Below are 6,939 nucleotides of genomic sequence, written 5' to 3' on the forward strand. Positions count from 1 at the left end.
TGAAAGCCACAGTGTCTTGCGTGCCCTGACCTTGAGGCGGCAACCATCATTTGCACAGTATTGTATTGGTTACGTGTCCTTTCTATTTAGTATGCAAGGGAACTACTCAAGGGATGACTACCAGGAGGTAGGGCTCACTGGGAGGGCCATCTTGGAGGTTGGTTAGCACGGTAAATAATATTCAGATTTGGCAACCCTGAGCGCCACCACCCTGATCTGCCCCACCCTACCCCTGGTCTCTGGTCCCCTCATCTGTCCCACAAATGTTCCCACTTGCAATCATCTCTCAAGTTTCCTTTGGAAAGGAAGAGATTGTAAATTGATTTGTTCATTTATTGAAATAGTACCCCCCCCAAAAAAAAAGAAATAGTACCCATACTATTGTTCTGCATAGAAGGCCCTCATACCCTCTCCCATCTCGTGTCTACTGCGTCCCTTTCACACCCTATGTTCCTGCTAACTTCTATGACCTAAAAATCCCTAAATGTGGATGCTCACACCTGCTCCCTGCAGGCTGTATGTTTTAAAAATAGCTGTGTGACCTTTGATAGGTTTCTTGACCTCTCTGGGCTTCCCTTTCTTTATCTGTAAAATGAGGTGACTAAAAGTACCCGCCTCTCTGGGAATAAAGTGAAATAACACATGTCAAGTACTTAGGACAGCACCCGGCTTGGAGTAAGCACTATTAATATTCTCATTGTTGTGACCCTGTCAACACCTTATCCTCCCCTGGGAACCCCCTCTTCTTTTTTAAAAAAAAAATATTTTATTTATTCATTTGTGAGAGACACACAAGAGAGGCAGAGACATAAGTGGAGGGAGAAGCAGGCTCCCCATGGGGAACTGGATACGGGACTTGATCCTGGGACTCTGGGATCACACCCTGAGCCCAAGGCAGATGCTCAACTGCTGAGCCACCCAACCCTCTTTTCAACTCCACTTACCAGCATCCTACTACTCCTTTCCATAAAGCCCCCCTGGATCTCCTCACCATCTCTGCCAGAAATGAATCTCCAGTCCCCTGCACTAGTGGAGCCCATTCCTGCCTTCCTCAGCCTGGTGACATTCTGTCTGGTGACACCCAGCTCTTCACCCTCTCAATCCCACCCCACCCCCACCCCACCCACAGCTTAAATGCCAGCTCCTTGAGACTCCCCCAAGCCTCCAGCACACAGTGGGGGTGAGTGGGAGTCCCCCTCCCGGAGGATCAGTGAACAGGTGTTGAAGAAGACCTAGGAGAAATGAATGAGCAGAGACAAGTGGGGCACACCTGAATCTCTGCAAGATGAGACTTTGATGCTGCTTCCTTTTTTCCAGAGCCTGCTTTCTCAGCTACAAAAGATAACTTTAAACTTTTTTGAGTGCACCATTCAATAGCATCAGGTATATTACATTGTTGTGCAACCATCACCACCATCCTTCTCCATAAACCTTTCATCTTCCCAAACAGGACTCTGTCCCTATCAGACAGTAAGTCCCCATTCTCCCCCCACATTTCTACTTTCTTTTTCCATGAACTCAACTCTGCTGTGTGCCTCATAAGTGGAATCAAATAATATTTGTCCTTTGTGTCTAGCTTATTTTTCTTGGCATTCTGTTTCAAGGTTGTTGTAGCACATACCTGAGTTTCCTACCTTTTTAAGGTTGAATAATACTCCTCTGTGTGTTTGTATCACATTGTATTGATCCGCTTATTCATTGATGGACTTTGGAGCTGCTTCTACCTTTCAGTTATTGTGAATAATGCTGCTATGAACATGGGGTGTATGGATATCCGTCCCAGCCCCAGCTTTCAACTCCTTTGGATGAACACCCAGACCAGAATGGAATTGCTGGATCATATGGTAAGTCTACGTTTACTTTTTTTGAGGCATGCCACACTGTTTTCCACAGCAGCTGCACCACTGTATACTCCTGCTGGCAATGCACAAGAGCTCCAATCTCTGCACATTCTCACCAGCACCTGGTGTTTTCTGCTTTGTTTCATTTTCTGTTTTTTAATAGCCATCTTCGTGGATAAGAAGTGCTTAAGTCTTATCCTCTTATGGCTCTTGCCATTATTGGCCAAGAAAAACTTCTTGGTGCCCGGAACATAGTAACTACTCCATGAATGCTGGTAACTTCCATTATGTAATGCTTTGGCTCATGGGACTGTCACTGGGAGGGAAGGACACTAAAGGCCAGTCATTGGCTCAAGAGGCAAAGACTCCACTTTGCACCCAAAGCCAGATTCCAAAGTGTTAACCAGCACCAGCTCTGTCATCTTTCCTTTCGCCCCTTTGCTAGGTGACTCACATACCACACATCTGCCTCTATTTGTGGCCTTGGTCTCTTCTGTTCCCTAACGACCCCTTGAAGAGAAGTAAGTGACCTCACTAAATGTATTGATGGGAGTGACCTAGGAATCAAGGGGTCCCTGGCCAGAGCTCTCAGAGACAAGTTGCTGAGGGATCAGCTTGGGTTCAGTGTTCCACAAGGAAGCAAAGGGTCTCTCCCAAGACCAGTTTATGAAGCACAGTTTCAGAGGCTGGTGAGTCCAGGTCATAGTCACTCTGCTTTGCTTGGTGCCCTAAACTGTGTCAGAGAGCTGCAAAAGCTCTCTCCTTTTGCATTCTTCTCTCCAGTTGAGCTGACCCTCCAGGGCACGCTCACTTGTCTCCTGGAAGCTCTCAAACAAGGGGCCACATGGTGCGGCGGCTAGATAAACCTAGGTTCTCATCCCAGATCTATCTCCTGCCAGCTGTGCCAACTGGATGAATTACTTCACCTTTCCTAATCTAGGTGAGGGGGGAAGGGTGAGAACATTCCATGCCCCACCCACCCCTTCACCCTCAGCCACAAGGGTAAAAATCTTGCCACATCTGCCACCCTGAGGTGCTACAACAGCTCTGCGCTTCATTTGGAGGGAAAATTCTCATGGACAGATTGGGATTTTCATCATAGAATCTATCCTCACAAAGATCCCCAGACCTGTTTACAGAAGGTGCTACACGAGGCAGAGTCCTCCTTTTCTAAGGACAGCAGAGCTACTTTCTTCATCTGGTTCAACTCAAAGCACTGCCTTCCAGCCAAACTCAGCTCCAGGAGTGGCCTTCCCTACTGCAACCCCAAAGGAGCATCTTCAAATGTACCAAAGTGATTGGGACTTGGATGTTTCTAGTTATTGTCAACAGTGTGATCAACATTTCCAGCTGAGGAGGGACCCCCAGCACATAAGTCAGACAGAAGAGCACCTGCTCCAGTTGAGATGGGAATTTGAGGGGTCACAGTAGGAAAGGGTGGTGATTGGGTGTAGAGAGTGATGTGTAGCTAAAATTGGTAACATGGTTTTGTTTCCACTCATTTTTTAAAAGATTTTATTTATTTATTCACAAGAGACACAGAGAGAGAGGCAGATACTCAGGCAGAGGGAGAAGCAGAGGGAGAAGCAGGCTTCCTTCAGGGAGCCTGATGCGGGACTTGATCCCAGGACCTCGGGATCACGACCTGAGCCAAAGGTAGGTGCTCAACCCCTGAGCCACGCAGGTGCCCCTGTTTCCAATTTTTTTAAGTAATCTCTATCCCTAATGTGGGGCTTGAACTCACAACTTTGAGATCAAGTATCTCATGCTCCCTGGAATAAGCCAGCTAGGCACCCCCTGTTTCCACTTCTTTAACAGGTATTTTTTATGTACTGCAAATGATACTGCTCGCCTTTTGTAGAATTCATGTATTTTCCTCTGAAATAATCTATTTAAATAAAAGAGTAATCCTTTGGATGGAAGGTATTAAGTAAATAACTATATAGTACTCAAAAGTGTCAAGATGGCCATCAAGATAGGGGTGTTTGGAGAAAGGGATCTAGCAGGCCAAGGATGATTACAAAGAGCGCCTTTACTTCTACACATTTGCTTCTGTCAAGTAATTAGTGCCAGTGATTATACAGAGTGGTTCGGGCTGTGCTGGGCTGTGCTATTGCTGTCTGCTGCCAACTCAGCACCACCACCAGCCATCTCCTTCCCAGGATTCCTGGGCAGCTGGGACTACATTTCCCAGAACCCCCTATGCAAGCAGGGGTGAAAACCTGTGAGAAGTTCGGAGGTGGGACCTGCAAGGTGGAAGAGAAGTCATTTTTCTTTGGAGGCAGTTGGCAGCCAAGTGCTTAAGATGATGTGGGGTTTAAGCAGCTTCCCAGAGAACTTCAAGAATGACTTACTTTGGTGCTACAGACTGAAGGAGTGAGGAGGAGCTTCCTAGATTTTAAGAATTGCAGGAACTTGCCGACAAACTCTTGAATAATCACTCACATATGTGCTAAAATGACATTATAGGAGCTCTGGAAATCAGTCAAAGATCCACAGCAACCTATCTCCAACCAAGAAAAAGTCACATTCAGCTGGTGGAAAATATGGTCTTTTTACTGGCCCTTGCCTGGCATTGCATGGTACAATTTAGGGGAAGAAGTAGCCTGATTCCCAGTTCCCTTCTAGAAATAAGCAAGAGCAGGGTGGACCTAATTTGCAATGCTCTAACCTGTGTGGGGGCTGCCAAAGGGATTCGCCTCCTGACCAGGAGCTCACGCTCATGCTCACGTAAGGATTCACAACCTGGATCTCAGGCAGGAAGTGGTAAATGTGGCTCAGGAAAATTCAAGAGGACTCCAGACCAGCAGACTCCTGACGCCAGCAATTATTGGTTGGGGAAGAAGGTAAGGTCTAAGAAGAAAGTGGAGACATTTAAAAGCAGTCACCTATATGGAGCAATACACAGGCCCAGGGGAGACCTATGTCCAGAAAAGCCCTGAGAAGACCTCAAACTTTCATGTGAGGCTGATCCCCAGGCTCGGTACTTGCCCTGCTGGTTGGTGAAGGTCCTGCCTGCCAGTCCACAAAGACTGGAAGAGGTGGCTGATTTTTTTAATACCCAATTTTAAACGAAGATCATGAAGTTTACAAAGAAACAGGAAAACACGGCCCACACAAAGGAACAAAATAGATCTCCAGACACAGTCCCTGAAAACACATGGGCATCAGACTTGCTAGGCAAAATCTTTACTTTTTTTAATGTTTGATACGCTTTAATTTTTACATATTATTTAATACATGCTATTTAATAAACATATTATTGATCTTACATTGTCCCCCCCCAAGTTTGCTAATATAATCAAGCTATTAATTCGGTTTTTTCCTTTGTTAATTTGTGAGCTCTAACATGCTTTACCATTTCATAATGGTTGCCTCAACTTTCCAACACATAGGCCTCTACCATTATTTGAAAACATGATTTTTTCCCCTATGAGGATTTAAAGCTACACCAATATTTTTATTTAGAATATTTTCTTATTTACTTGGAATACTTTCATTTTTCTCCCTCTATTAAATTCATATTTTTTGATAAGGTCTTTAGAATGTGTTTACTTCTCTGCACTCTTTTTTTCTATCCATAACTCTTCTTTTTCTTTTTTTTTTAATTTAAATTCAATTTGCCAACATATAACATTTAGTGCTCATCTCATCATGCGCCTTCCTTAATGCCAATTACCCAGTTACCGCATCACCCACCCCCTCTCCCCTTCAGCAACCCTGTTTGTTTCCCAGACTTAGGAGTCTCTTATGGTTTGTCTTCCTCTCTATTTTTTCCCCACTCAGTTGCCCTTCTTCCCTTATGGTCCCTTCCACTATTTCTTATATTCTACATATGAGTGAAGCCCTCTAATAATTGTATTTCTCCACCTGACTTATATCACTCAGCATAATGGGCAAAATCTTTAACAGAACTGTCTTAAACATCATTTTGTATGTCATAAGCACTATGAGTGTGCATGCCATGGCCTGATGTGCGTCTCCCTCAAACCTTATGACCTTGGCACATTATCCAACTAACACACACACACACAAAAACCCTATCTGAAATAGGCTCTAACAGCTAAAAGAAAACACAAAGAACTAAAAGAAGTCAGGAAAATAATATGTGAACAAAATTTACACATGAACAAGAGACTGAAACTATTTTGAAAGAACCAAGAGGAAAATTAGAGGCTGAAAAATAGAGTAACTGGAAAATTTACTCATGCGGTTAAGAGAACAAGCAGAGGAAACAATCAGCAAACTTGAAGAGGAGTCATTTGAAATGATGAGTGTGAAGAGCAAAAAGAATGAAGAAAAGCAATAAGAACCAAAGGGACATATGAGATACCACTAAACAGGCTAACAGATGCATCATGGCAGTCCAGGAAGGAGAAGAGGGTAATAAAGGAGCAGAGAGGGATCCCTGGGTGGTGCAGCGGTTTGGCGCCTGCCTTTGGCCCAGGGCATGATCCTGGAGACCCAGGATCAAATCCCATGTCGGGCTCCCGGTGCATGGAGCCTGCTTCTCCCTCTGCCTGTGTCTCTGCCTCTCTCTCTCTCTGTGTGACTATCATAAATAAATAAAAAAAATAAAAAAATAAAATAAAGGAGCAGAGAGTTGAAGAAATAATGACCTCAAAGTCCCAAATTTTAGAAAATACATGGATCTACCTATCCAAGAATCTCAACAAACTTCCAAGTTTATTCAAGGAAAAATATGCATGCCCATTCATCCAAAAATCTGGCTTCTGAGGAATTTTTCCATAAAGAAATATGATCATCTTAAACAGGAACATGGGTGGATAATCAGCTGCAAGTATTTGTCACAGCCATTTTGTAATTGTGAATAGCTGGAGCAACCTATACTTTCAACAAGGAGTTTGGGTAAATAAATCATATCTGTAAGATGGTACGTTGTGCAGCCATTACAAAATGTTGACAATGTCCACAATTGAACATAAAGAAAAGAGAGGGGCTTATAGGCATTCTAATTTTTGTAACGCAATATATATGTCTATATATGAAACAAGATTTGGAGAGATAGCCATGAAAGAAGGAATAGTAGGTTTTGTCTGAATGCATGGGATTAAGGATGTGCTTTTGTTTTCTTCAT

The 6,939-nt window shown here is 43.8% G+C and overlaps 1 pseudogene; it reads left to right on the forward strand.

Annotated features, from left to right (window-relative positions):
• Nucleotides 1–5,766: 5,766 nt before the first annotated feature.
• On the forward strand, nt 5,767–5,863 carry LOC119870578 (annotated as a pseudogene).
• Nucleotides 5,864–6,939: the final 1,076 nt, after the last annotated feature.

Source organism: Canis lupus, chromosome 2 (assembly GCF_011100685.1).
Source record: "Canis lupus familiaris isolate Mischka breed German Shepherd chromosome 2, alternate assembly UU_Cfam_GSD_1.0, whole genome shotgun sequence".
Classification (NCBI taxonomy): Eukaryota; Metazoa; Chordata; class Mammalia; order Carnivora; family Canidae; genus Canis; species Canis lupus.